The sequence below is a fragment of the Oncorhynchus mykiss genome, chromosome 28, assembly GCF_013265735.2.
Source record: "Oncorhynchus mykiss isolate Arlee chromosome 28, USDA_OmykA_1.1, whole genome shotgun sequence".
NCBI lineage: Eukaryota > Metazoa > Chordata > Actinopteri > Salmoniformes > Salmonidae > Oncorhynchus > Oncorhynchus mykiss.
In genome coordinates, this window is record NC_048592.1 from 33,675,877 (window position 1) to 33,690,056 (window position 14,180).

General features: G+C 43.8%; 1 protein-coding gene across 1 annotated transcript in view; it reads right to left on the reverse strand.

Annotated features, from left to right (window-relative positions):
• LOC110508229 (low-density lipoprotein receptor-related protein 8-like) overlaps positions 1-14,180 on the reverse strand; it is a 170,836-nt gene that overhangs the window by 49,426 nt on the left and 107,230 nt on the right. The window lies entirely within an intron of this gene.

Sequence of the window (14,180 nt, forward strand, 5' to 3'; positions counted from 1 at the left end):
GACTGTCACTCAATTCCGCTCACATGTTAGTCACCGTTTTGAAGTGGGACTGAGCTAGGGAAGGAAGCGAGTGAATGAAAAAGGAGAAAGTGAATTTAGACTGAACACACTGAAGATATATTCCCACTTCCTTGAAATAATCAACAAACAGAGAATCGATGGAGGTTGAAAAATGCTTTCCACCAATCACGATAGATCAGTGAATAACAGCCTACCGCAATGCCTGAAGGAAGGATACATCACAATCAGAATCTATTTGACTATTCCAGTAAGCCAGTGTTCACCTACAGTAGTCTGTGTGAGCGTGTGGGTGATCATTTTCACAGGGGATTTGGGAGGTGACCTCTTAATGATGGCTCTCTATACATGAGAACTGGTTTGAAAAGCCTTTACAGTTTTCACACTCAAGTACTCTCGAGAGGCTTTCCTGACACACACACACACACACACACACACTTTCTTCCCTCTTTTGTCCCTCCCTCTTCCCTCCTCCCCCGCCCTCCCCATCCCCCTCTCCCTCCACTTCCGCTCTCCCTCCACTTCCGCTCTCCCTCCACGCCCCCTCTCCCTCCCCGCCCCCTCTCCCTCCACGCCCCCTCTCCCTCCACGCCCCCTCTCCCTCCACGCCCCCTCTCCCTCTGTCTTTTCAACCTCCAATGCATAGCTGCTCCTCATAAGCTCGTCCAGGGGATAAAAGCAGCAAAGCATCTGTCTGTTCAGATGACAACGCTGGCTGAATAATGATACAACATTCCCTCAACACTGGTGGTAATAGGCCTTCATTTCCAATGGGAAAATATCAAATACACGAAAACAGACACCTGAGTGAACCGAGAAATACAGTCTGTTATGATTGCAGCGTGAGGTTGAGGGGAGTACATTCGGGTCAATTTGGGCCCATCATCATGTCTCTCTCTCTCTCTGTGTGCGTGTGTCACTGTGTGTGTGTGTGTGTTTGTGTCAGGGACAGTGTGTGTGTGTGTGCTTGTGTGTGTGTGTCTGTGTAACAAATATGATATGTTTCTGGGGTTTACAGAATGGTGTGGTTAACAGCACGTGTGTCGTTGTGTGCATGTGTGGTTATGTGGTTTACAACGTGTGTGTATAAACGTGTGTGGTTTATCTAATGTGTGTGTCTCTGTATGTGTGTGTGTTGTTGTGCAGGTGTGTGTGTGTCTGTATGTATGTGTGTGTGTGTGTTGTTGTGCAGACACTCTTATCCAGAGCAACTTAAAGGAGCAACTAGGGTTATGTGCCTTGCTCAAGGGTACATAGATTTTTCACCTAGTCAGTTCAACGATTTGAACCAGAAATCTTTTGGTTCTTGGCCAAAAGCTCTTAATCATTAGACTACTTGCTGCCACTTTCATGTATCCTCATTTTGACCAGCTTATAGTCTAACCAGCTATCAAGCAATACTATAGACTAAAAGTTCAAAACCTGCAGGATTATTATTGCTGTGACAATACATGTCAAATTAAGATCCTACACCTGTACATGTGTGTTTGCCAGTCTCTGCTGTTCTAAGGGGAACATCTTGTGAGTGAAGGGTTGAGCGAGCAGAGGGATGAGCTAGGTATCAAGGCTGATGATGAGAGGACCGGAGTCAGAGAGACAGAGAGAGAGAGAGAGAGGGAACCAGAGTCAGAGAGAGAGGGGGAGAGATAGAGAGGACCGAAGTCAGAGAAACAGAGAGAGAGAGAGAGGGGGGGGGGGGGGGGGGGGCGGGGGACCAGAGTCAGAGAGAGAGGGGGAGAGATAGAGAGGACCGAAGTCAGAGAGACAGAGAGCGAGAGAGAGAGAGAGAGAGAGAGAGAGGGGGGGGGGGGGAGGACCAGAGTCAGAGAGAGAGGGGGAGAGATAGAGAGGACCAAGGTCAGAGAGACAGAGAGAGAGAAAGAGAGAGGGGGAGGACCAGAGTCAGAGAGAGAGTTTGAGTTTTTATAAAACCTTTATTTTTTACTCAAGTGTTAACATAAATAATGACACACTGCCTTTTCAGAAATAAAACAACAAATGTAATTCCTAAACAAAAATAAATACATAACATATACATTCAACTTATTTCATCAGCAAAAAATAATTTCCCCTCCTCTACAAAACAAAGCGCTCCTTCGTAGGCCCACTTCTCCTCAAATAATAGGAGATATTTTACAGCTGAAAAGAACTCAAAATCTACTTTTATTCTTGCTTTCACTAAACCTTTAAAAACACATCTTACATCCTGCCCATATCCCGTTTCTATCTTATGTTTCCTACTCAGAAAAATTGAAATCTTAGCTTGTCCCAAAATAAAATTTTACATTTGACATTTTCTTTTCTGTTGTTTACTATATTGAAACCCCAAAATAAAAACAGTGTTATTGAAAAACTCCCCTACAGCTTTAAACAAAGATTCCAGCATTTCCAATAGAGGTTTTATCCTCTCACACTCCATAAAACAGTGAAAAATGGTTTCTCTTATATTACAAAAAGGACATCCATCTCTAACATCTGAGTTAATAACAGATACAAAAGCATTAACTGCAATGATGCCATGTAAAACCCTCCATTGCATATCACCAGTACCCTTTTGTAACGGTGGCTTGTACAGTGCTCTCCATGCTGGCTTTACCTTGTCATCAATGCCCAATTTTACCCTCCATGGAGTGTCTTTTCTATTTTTCAATTTATCTTTATTCAACACCTTGACACACCCCCTATACAAGTCCTTCCCATTCACCTCATCCAAACCCACCTCCTCCAACCCTCTCAAATCCAGCAATAACACCTTTCTTTCTGACTCTGTGATATTTGGTGTAATCCCTAGTCTTGGAAATGAGACGTCTTCATCTTGTACCTTCTTCTTGTGGCTACTAAGCATACCCCATTCTTCCGCTGACAGAGCCTTCCTGCAGCTCCCCAGCATTTGTCTGACAATCCTTTCCGACCTCATCCCCAAATGTTCTGCCACCCGTCTTCCATCCATTAAGGCGGGCCCAGCCATGGCCATTAACTGTTTTAAGGTTATGATTTTCCCCTTCACCAGAATCTTGGAGAAATGTGGAACAGCTGCAGTTGTACAATCCAGTCTTGCCCCATACACCAGAGGTTCCTCCAACAGCCAATGCACTGACTCCGCTGAAGTTCGTCTGGACACCTTCACAATGCTCCACACTCTGAGAAGGCCTCTGTAAAACGGAGGTACTCCCTCCCTAGAAATCTGGCTACTATCAACCAGAAATAAAGCCTTCTTTAAACCTAATCCTCCAACCCGCTGTAATACAAGACCTGCCACCCCTCTCCACACCACATTTTCCGGTCCATAAAGCAACCTTTGAATAAACTGAAACCGGAAAGCAGCAACCCTACTAGCAAGATGTACAAGACCTTGTCCCCCCTCCTCTTTTGACAAATACAAAACACTTTGTGGAACCCAGTGATATTTATCCCAAAAGAAATCCACAATAATTGCCTGTATCTTAGCCAGAAGGCCAGATGGTGATTCTAAAACTGACAACCGATGCCGCAGTGCAGAGGCAATCACATTGTTAACTATAATAGTGCACCCCCTATATGACATACGAGATAGTAACCAACGCCATCTCCTCATCCTCCCTTCCACCATTTCAACCACCCCACTCCAATTTTTTTCCATAGTCCCCTCATTTCCTAGGTACACTCCAAGATACTTAAAACCTCCCTTACACCATTCTAGCCCCCCTGACAAAGCCATGATCCCTCCAGACCATTCTCCAATCTGTATACACAACTCTTTTCCCAATTTACCTTTGCAGAGGATATTCCCCTAAAACGATCAACCATTAGACTCAAGCTATCCACCTCCGCTTGATTTTTCACTAACACAACTACATCATCAGCATAGGCTGAGAGACGAATAGGAGGAATATCCTCTGAAAAGTACACCCCTGCAATGCGACTTCTAATGCTATTTAGTAGTGGCTCTATAGCAATGGCATATAACATTCCTGACAAAGAACATCCCTGCCTAATATCTCTACACACTTTAAAAGGAGCACTCAAACCACCGTTAACTTTCAATACACTTTCAATGTCACCATATATCACCTTTATCATGGCAATAAAACCAGAGCTGAACCCAAACGCCTCAAACGTGTGCCATAAATATTGATGTTCAACTCGGTCAAATGCCTTTTCCTGATCAATTGAAATTAGACCAGCATCCAACCCAATAGCCCTAGAGACGTCCAAAAAATCACGAATCAGAGAAATGTTATCCCCTATCTGCCTGCCAGGAACACAGTAGGACTGATCCGTATGTATGATTTGCCCCATCACCTCCCTCAGCCTGTTGGACAAAGCCTTTGACAATATCTTATAATCAGTGCACAATAAAGCCACCGGCCTCCAGTTCTTCACCTCCCTCTGGTCACCCTTTTTGGGCAGTAGGGTGAGGACAGCCCTTCTGCAGCTTATTGGTAGTAACCCTCCGGTTAAACTATCATTAACTACTTCTAACCAATCCTCTCCCAACATAGCCCAAAAAGACTTAAAAAAGTCAACGGGAAGCCCATCAATGCCTGGTGCCCTTCCATTTTCCATGCCTTTTAATGCAGTGTATAAATCCTGCAAAGACAATGGTTGCTCAAGCTCAACCTGAGCTTCTGCAGCCACCTTTGGGAGCCCATCAAAGAACTGCTGTGTCACTGTTTTATCCTCTTTGTACTCACACTTGTAGAGCTCAGCATAGAACTCTACTGCCCTCTTTCTAATTTCACTAGGACTAGTGAGCTCTTGTCCAACAGCTGATTTGAGACAATGAATAATTTTTCTTTGTCCATTCTTTTTCTCTAAACCAAAGAAAAATTTGGATGAGGCATCCATTTCAGATATTCCCTGAAACTTACTTCTCACCAATGCCCCCTGTGCTCTGATACCCAGCAGGTCTGCCAATGCAGCTTTTCTCCTCTTGAGGGCCTGAGTATGGCCTCGATCTCCTGTGGTCTCAACCAACGTCATGAGTTCCACTATTTCAAAATCTAGGGCTTTCATTGATCTGGTGATATCCTTGGTGACATTCCTCGTGTATTGATTACAAAATTGTTGAATCTGGATTTTCCCTATATCCCACCACTGTTGAAGGGATACAAAACTGGCCTTTTGAGACCTCCACCTCTCCCAGAAAAAACTGAAACAGTTCCTGAAATGAGCATCACTCAATAAAGTTATATTAAAATGCCAGTATGCACTTTTGGGTTTTACATCATTAATGAACACCACCTCTGTTATTAAACAATGATCAGAAAATCCCACTGGGGTTATCACACTTGATTTACAGACCTGAGATTGATGCTCAAAAACATAAAACCTATCTAACCTGGCCATAGAGATGATGTTCTCCCTCACATGCGCCCAGGTGTACTGCCTTGTTCCTCCATGTTGACTCCGCCAAATATCACACAGTTCATGTGTTACAATGAGGCGTTTTAAAAAAGTCCTTGAGGCTATATGAGGTTCTTGGTGATTTCTATCTAAATCGCTAACTGTGCAGTTAAAATCCCCAGCAATAAATAAATACTCTTCTTTGTTACATTTCTCAATGGTATTTGATAATGTCTCTAAAAAACATACCCTCTCAACTGTCACCACTGGGGCATATACATTTATCAGACACATAGTGATGTTTTCATACCTTGCTCTAACTTTTAATAACCTCCCCTCAACTACCTCTTCAACCTCATATGACAAAGGCAAAAACCCTTTTGAGAACAAGATAACCACACCCCCACTTTTTGAGTTTTTATGACTACACACCACTGCCCCCCCCCCCCCCCCCCCCCACTCCTGTTGCCACATAACTTCATTTTCCAAATTACTATGCGTTTCTTGTAGAAAATATATGTCACTTCCCTTTCCCCTAATTAACTCATACACCATGGCTCTTTTTTTACCATCTCTTGCCCCATTTACGTTTAAAGAAGAAATCTTAAAACTGCTCATGGATGAAGAAAAAAAAATACAGAGGAAGATACAGCCACCACATCTCTTTACAGAGTTAAAACTGCAACTGAACTCTTTCATTTTCTTTAGAATTTACATCACTTATCACTCTCGTGACCACTTTCTTGAGTCTAGCAATTTCAGGGCTTTTCAAACTTCCCCCTGTAATTTTTGACATCAGAAACTTTGCTGATTCAATAAACAATTCACGTTCAGGGAAAAAATCAGTTACATTGTAATCCTGCATATATTTCTTCCCTTTTGTCAACTTCAGAAATTGACGTATCTTCTCGATCCCATACCTCCCTTCCACCCCATTTATCTCACTATATTGTTGTGACGCGTCAGATGACACACTCTCGATATCCTCCCCAGAAGAAAACTCCACCATCTCTACAACTTGTTCATCTTCAACTGATTTATCAATCTCTACCTTTCTCTTAGAATTAGACCCTTCACCACCCCTTAACCTTTCTGATCTCCCCATCCCGGATCCGGGTTCGTGAATACAGACTCAAGCTCATTACCATAACGCAACGTTAACTATTCATGAAAATCGCAAATGAAATGAAATAAATATGCTAGCTCTCAAGCTTAGCCTTTTGTTAACAACACTGTCATCTCAGATTTTCAAAATATGCTTCTCAACCATTGCAAAACAAGCATTTGTGTAACAGTATTGATGGCTAACGTAGCATTTAGCATTAGCATTCAGCTGGCAACATTTACACAAAAAAACAGAAAAGCATTCAAAAAAATCATTTACCTTTGAAGAACTTCAGATGTTTTCAATGAGGAGACTCTCAGATAGCAAATGTTCAGTTTTTCCTGAAAGATTATTTGTTTAGGACAAATCGCTCCGTTTTCTGCGTCACGTTTAGCTATGAAAAAACCCCTGTATCCAGGATTGTGTAAATCTATCAGCAAGCTCATTAGCATAACACAACGTTAACTATTTATGAAAATCGCAAATGAAATGAAATAAATATGCCATCTCTCAAGCTTAGCCTTTTGTAAACAACACTGTCATCTCAGATTTTCAAAATATGCTTCTCAACCATAGGAAAACAATAATTTGTGTAAAAGTAGCTAGCTAGAGTTAGCATTTCGCGTTAGCATTTAGCGTTAGCATTAGCGTTAGCATCCAGCACGCAACATTAACAAAAACATAAAAGCCTTCAAATAAAATCATTTACCTTTGAAGAACTTCTGATGTTTTCAATGAGGATACTCTCAGTTAGATAGCAGATGCTCAGTTTTTCCAAAAAGATTCCTTGTGTATTAGAAATAGCTCCGTTTTATACATCACATTTGGCTACCAAAAAAAATCCATAAATTCAGTCCTCAAAACGCAAACTTTTTTCCAAATTAACTCCATAATATCGGCTGAAAACATGGCAAACGTTGTTTAGAATCAATCATCAAGGTGTTTTTCACATATCTCTTCATTGATACATCGTTCTTGGACACATGCTTTCTCCCCTGAATCAAATGGTAAAGTAGAAGCAGCTGGCAATTGCGCACCGAATTCGACGCAGGACACCAGGCGGACACTTGGAAAATGTAGTCTCTTATGGTCAATCTTCCAATGATATGCCTACAAATACGTCACAATGCTGCTAAGACCTTGGGCGAACGACAGAAAGTGTAGGCTCATTCGTTGCGCAATCACAGCCATATAAGGAGAGAATGGAAAACAGAGCTTCAGAAATTCTGCTAATTCCTGGGTGATGCATCATCTTGGTTTCGCCTGTAGAATGAGTTCTGGGGCACTTACAGACAAAATCTTTGCAGATTCTGAAACTTCAGAGTGTTTTCTTTCCAAAACTGTCAAGAATATGCATAGTCAAGCATCTTTTCGTGACAAAATATCGCGCTTAAAACGGGAACGTTTTTTATCCAAAAATGAAATAGCGCCCCTAGAGCTCTAACTGGTTAAATTCTTACTTTTACTCCTCGATATTTTGAAAACATCCGCTTCCTTTTCCGTTATTTCAATCTCCTCTTGACCTCCAATTTCATTTTCCAGCACCACCTCAGCGACGGCAGTCGCAATCTCACCTACTGTTTCCCCTCCCTCTTTGTTCTGATCTACCACAATTGCCCCCGTATCCACAATGCCTTCCTCTCCTACTTTTCCAACCACATCTGCCCACCTTCTCTCTTCCCCTGCACCCTTAGTATGTTCATCCCTTCGCGGTGGTGCGTTAGTTTCACCAGCACTAGAGCTACTACCAGGCTCAGCGCGCTCATTCTCGGGACAACTACGCACCAAATGCCCCTCTCTTCCACAGCCAAAGCATTTCATTGATTCAGTAGATGCATAGAAGACATAATCAAATCCATCAATCTTAAAACTAAACGCTAAATTCAGTTCATCTCCGTCCTTTTTTAAAATCATATGCACTTGTCTCCTATGAGACACGACATGTTTCAACAACGGAGATTTGCATCCAAAAATAACCTTCTTTATTGTAGATACGATTTGACCATGGCGAGATAACTCTCGCTCCAACACTTCATCTCTAACAAATGGTGGCACGTTAGAAAGTATAACTTTGTTCGCCGGATTCATAAGCGGAAATACCGGCGTCTGTGTCTCCCGCAACACAACACCCCTCTCAACTATCTTATACACCTTTTCAATTGAATCTAAGAATATCACTACAGCGCTATTCATCCTTGAGGCTGATTTGATGCTATCATACCCAATGATAGCACCCACAGCCAAGCTACATTCTTCCACTGAACACCCGGCCGCAGCAGGAAAGTTTTTCAAACTCTACACTTCCGCGAGTGGCCATTGCAACCAGCCCCACCCCACGAGAAGAGGGAGGAGAGGGAGAAGAGGGAGAAGAGGGAGAAGAGAGAGAAGAGGGAGGAGAGGAGCTCTCTTTGCCCTTGATCTCTCCTCCCTCCTTCACTCTACCCCTTCTACCTTCCCTTCCCTCACCCTCCTCTCTCAATCTTCCTGTCTTTTCGCAGCATCGCACAATTTATTTTGGCCCACTCCCCTGCTACCCTGTCTCCAGGGCTTTGGAGGTGTGTAGTCTCCTCCCAGGTTGTACAGCATGTGTTCATGCAAATCTGATTGTGTGTATGTGCCTTTCACACCGTATGTGTGTGTCTTTAACAATGTGTGTGCACCTGCATGGGTGAGTTTTACAGTATATGTTTATGTATGGGGTGGCAGGTAGCCTAGTGGTTAGAGCGTTGGACTAGTAACCGAAAGGTTGCGAAATCAAATCCCCGAGCTGACAAGGTAAAAAATCTGCCGTTCTGCTCATGAACAATGCAGTTAACCCACTGTTCCTAGGCCGGTCACTGAAAATAAGAATTTGTTATTTAACTGACTTGCCTCGTTAAATAAAGGTAAAATAAAAATAAATGTAGCTGTGTACATCTGTGTGTGTGTTATTGTGCTATTTTTGTTCTTTCATACACACTCACTCAGTCACTCTCAGTCAGTCACTCAGTCAGTCACTCTCAGTCAGTCACTCAGTCAGTCACTCACATACAGTGCCTTCAGAAAGACAACCATTTTCAAGTCTTGCCATAGATTTTCAAACCGATTTAAGTCAAAATGGTAACTATGCTACTCAGGAACATTCAATGTCATCTTGGTAAGCAACTCTACTGTAGATTTGTCCTTGTGTTTAAGGTTAGTGTCCTGCTGAAATTTGTTTCCCAGTGTCTGGTGGAACGGAGACTGAATCTGGTTTTCCTCTAGGATTTTGCCTGTTATTAGCTGTATTCCGTTTATTTTTATCCTAAAAACCTCCCTAGTCTTTGCCGATGACAAGCATACCCATAACATGAGGCAGCCACTACCATGCTTGAAAATATGAAGAGTGGTACTCAGTGATGTGTTGTGTTGGATTTGACCCAAACATAATGTTTTGTATTCAGGACAAAAAAGTTAATTTCTTTGCCACATTTCTTGCAGTATTACTTGAGTGCTTTGCTTGCCAACAGGATGCATTTTTTTTAAATATTTGAATTCTGTACAGGCTTCCTTATTTTCACTCTGTCAATTAGGTTAGTAATGTGTTTTTTACCCATCTACCAATCGATGCCCTTCTTTGCATGGCATTGACAAACCTGCCTGATCTTTACATTTTTTATTTAACTAGGCAAGTCAGTTAAGAACAAATTCTTACTTAAAATGACGGCCTACCCCCGGCCAATTGTGCACTGCCCTATGGGACTCCCAATCACGACCAGTTGCGATACAGCCTGGAATCGAACCAGGGTCTGTAGTGACGCCTCTAGCACTGAAATGCAGTGCCTTAGGCCGCTGCGCTACTCAGGAGACCTGTAAATCTTTGTGCTTGAATCTGTGCTTGAAATTCATTACTCGATTGAGGGACCTTATAGACAATTGTATGTGTGGTGTACAGATTGGTTAGTCATAAATAAATAATGTTAGCCACTATTACTGAACACGGAATGAGTTCATGCAACTTACTATGTGATTTGTTAATAAGGATCAACCCCTTTTATGATGACATACCCAAATCGAACTGCCTGTAGCTCAGGACTTGAAGCAAGGATATGCATATTCTTGATACCATTTGAAGGGAAACACTTTGAAGTTTGTGGAAATGTGAAATTCATGTAGGAGAATATAACACATCAGATCTGATAAAAGATAATACAAAGAAAAAAAACATTGTTGAAATGCAAGAGAAGGGCCATAATGTATTATTCCAACCCAGGCGCAGTTGAGATTTTGTTCACTAGATGGCAGCAGTGTATGTGCAAAGGTTTAGACTGATCCAATGAACCATTGCATTTCTGTTCAAAATGTTGTGTCAAGACTGCCCAAATGTGCCTAATTGGTTTATTAATAATTTTTCAAGATCATAACTGTGCACTCTCCTCAAACAATAGCATGGTATTATTTCACTGTAATAGCTATTGTAAATTGGACAGATTAACAAGAATTTAAGCTTTCGGCCAATATCAGATATGTCTATGTCCTGGGAAATGTTCTTGTTACTTACAACCTCATGCTAATCGCATTAGCCTACGTTAGCTCAACCGTCCCGTGGGTGGAACACCAATCTGTAGAGATCCTTAAGAGGTTTTAATAAGCACATTATTACTCCTGAACTTATTTAGGCTTATTCAACAAAGGGGTTGAATATTGACTCAAGACATTTCAGCTTTACATTTGTTATTAATGTATATAAAAAATATATTTAAAAAAATCCACTTTGACATTAAATTCAGGCTGTAACATGGCAACATCTGGAAAAAGTCAAAGGGTGTGAATACTTTCTGAAGACATATAGAGCCAGCCAGCCAGACATATAGAGTCAGCCAGCCAGACATATAGAGTCAGCCAGCCAGACATATAGAGTCAGCCAGCCAGACATATAGAGTCAGCCAGCCAGACAGAGTCAGCCAGACAGCCAGACATATAGAGTCAACCAGACAGCCAGACATATCAAGCCAGCCAGCCAGACATATAGAGCCAGCCAGCCAGACATAGAGTCAGCCAGCCAGCCAGACATATAGAGTCAGCTAGTCAGACATATCGAGCCAGCCAGCCAGCCAGACATATCAAGCCAGCCAGCCAGACATATATAGCCAGCCAGCCAGACATAGGGAGTCAGCCAGATAGACATATCAAGCCAACCAGCCAGACATATAGAGACAGCCAGCCAGACATATAGAGTCAGCCAGCCAGCCAGGCATATAGAGTCAGCCAGCCAGCCAGACATATAGAGCCAGCCAGCCAGACATAGAGAGTCAGACAGCCAGACATATAGAGTCAGTCAGCCAGCCAGACATATAGAGTCAGCCAGCCAGCAAGACATATAGAGCCAGCCAGCCAGACATAGAGAGTCAGCCAGCCAGCCAGACATATAGAGTCAGCCAGCCAGCCAGACATATATAGGCAGCCAGCCAGACATATAGAGCCAGCCAGCCAGCCAGACATATAGAGGCAGCCAGCCAGACAGAGAGCCAGCCAGCCAGACATAGAGAGCCAGCCAGCCAGCCAGACATAGAGAGTCAGCCAGCCAGACATATCAAGCCAGCCAGCCAGACATATAGAGCCAGCCAGCCAGACATATCAAGCCAGCCAGTCAGACATATATAGCCAGCCAGCCAGACATAGGGAGTCAGCCAGCCAGACATATCAAGCCAGCCAGCCAGACATATAGAGCCAGCCAGCCAGACATATCAAGCCAGCCAGCCAGACATAGAGAGTCAGCCAGCCAGACAGACATAGAGTCAGCCAGCCAGCCAGGCATATAGAGTCAGCCAGCCAGCCAGACATATAGAGCCAGCCAGCCAGACATAGAGAGTCAGCCAGCCAGACATAGAGAGTCAGTCAGCCAGACAGACATATAGAGTCAGCCAGCCAGCCAGACATATAGAGCCAGCCAGCCAGACATAGAGAGTCAGCCAGCCAGCCAGACATAGAGAGTCAGCCAGCCAGACATAGAGAGTCAGCCAGCCAGCCAGACATATAGAGCCAGCCAGCCAGACATAGAGAGTCAGCCAGCCAGCCAGACATATAGAGTCAGCCAGCCAGCCAGACATATATAGGCAGCCAGCCAGACATATAGAGCCAGCCAGCCAGCCAGACATATAGAGGCAGCCAGCCAGACAGAGAGCCAGCCAGCCAGACATAGAGAGCCAGCCAGCCAGCCAGACATAGAGAGTCAGCCAGCCAGACATATCAAGCCAGCCAGCCAGACATATAGAGCCAGCCAGCCAGTCATATCAAGCCAGCCAGCCAGTCATATCAAGCCAGCCAGTCAGACATATATAGCCAGCCAGCCAGACATAGGGAGTCAGCCAGCCAGACATATCAAGCCAGCCAGCCAGACATATAGAGCCAGCCAGCCAGACATATCAAGCCAGTCAGCCAGACATAGAGAGTCAGCCAGCCAGACAGACATAGAGTCAGCCAGCCAGACATAGAGAGTCAGCCAGCCAGCCAGACATATAGAGTCAGCCAGCCAGACATACATAGGCAGCCAGCCAGATATATAGAGCCAGCCAGCCAGCCAGAGAGCCAGCCAGCCAGACATAGAGAGCCAGCCAGCCAGCCAGACATAGAGAGTCAGCCAGCCAGACATATCAAGCCAGCCAGCCAGACATATCAAGCCAGCCAGTCAGACATATACAGCCAGCCAGCCAGACATAGGGAGTCAGCCAGCCAGACATATCAAGCCAGCCAGCCAGACATAGAGCCAGCCAGCCAGACATATCAAGCCAGCCAGCCAGACATATAGAGCCAGCCAGCCAGACATAGAGAGTCAGCCAGCCAGCCAGACATATCGAGCCAGCTAGTCAGACATATCGAGCCAGCCAGCCAGACATATCGAGCCAGCCAGTCAGACATAGAGAGCCAGCTAGCAAGCCATAAAGCCATGCAGACAGCCAGACGGAGTGTCAGACATACTGTTGACACAGCCAGCAAGCCAGACACACACACACACACACACACACACACACACATTTGTTTCTCTCCCCTTTGATGAGCACACAGAGGCTTTTCTTCTCTTGATACAAATTTGACTCGTGCCACTCTACGCTTTGAAATGCAATGGAGATAGCCACTTTGTTATGGTGAGCACACACACACATCATAAGGGCTAGATTGAAGACACACACATCATAAGGGCTAGATTGAAGACACACACATCATAAGGGCTAGATTGAAGACACACACATCATAAGGGCTAGATTGAAGACACACACATCATAAGGGCTAGATTGAAGACACACACATCATAAGGGCTAGATTGAAGACACACACACATCATAAGGGCTAGATTGAAGACACACACATCATAAGGGCTAGATTGAAGACACACACATCATAAGGGCTAGATTGAAGACACACACATCATAAGGGCTAGATTGAAGACACACACATCATAAGGGCTAGATTGAAGACACACACATCATAAGGGCTAGATTGAAGACACACACATCATAAGGGCTAGATTGAAGACACACACATCATAAGGGCTAGATTGAAGACACACACATCATAAGGGCTAGATTGAAGACACACACATCATAAGGGCTAGATTGAAGACACACACATCATAAGGGCTAGATTGAAGACACACACATCATAAGGGCTAGATTGAAGACACACACATCATAAGGGCTAGATTGAAGACACACACATCATAAGGGCTAGATTGAAGACACACACATCATAAGGGCTAGATTGAAGACACACACAT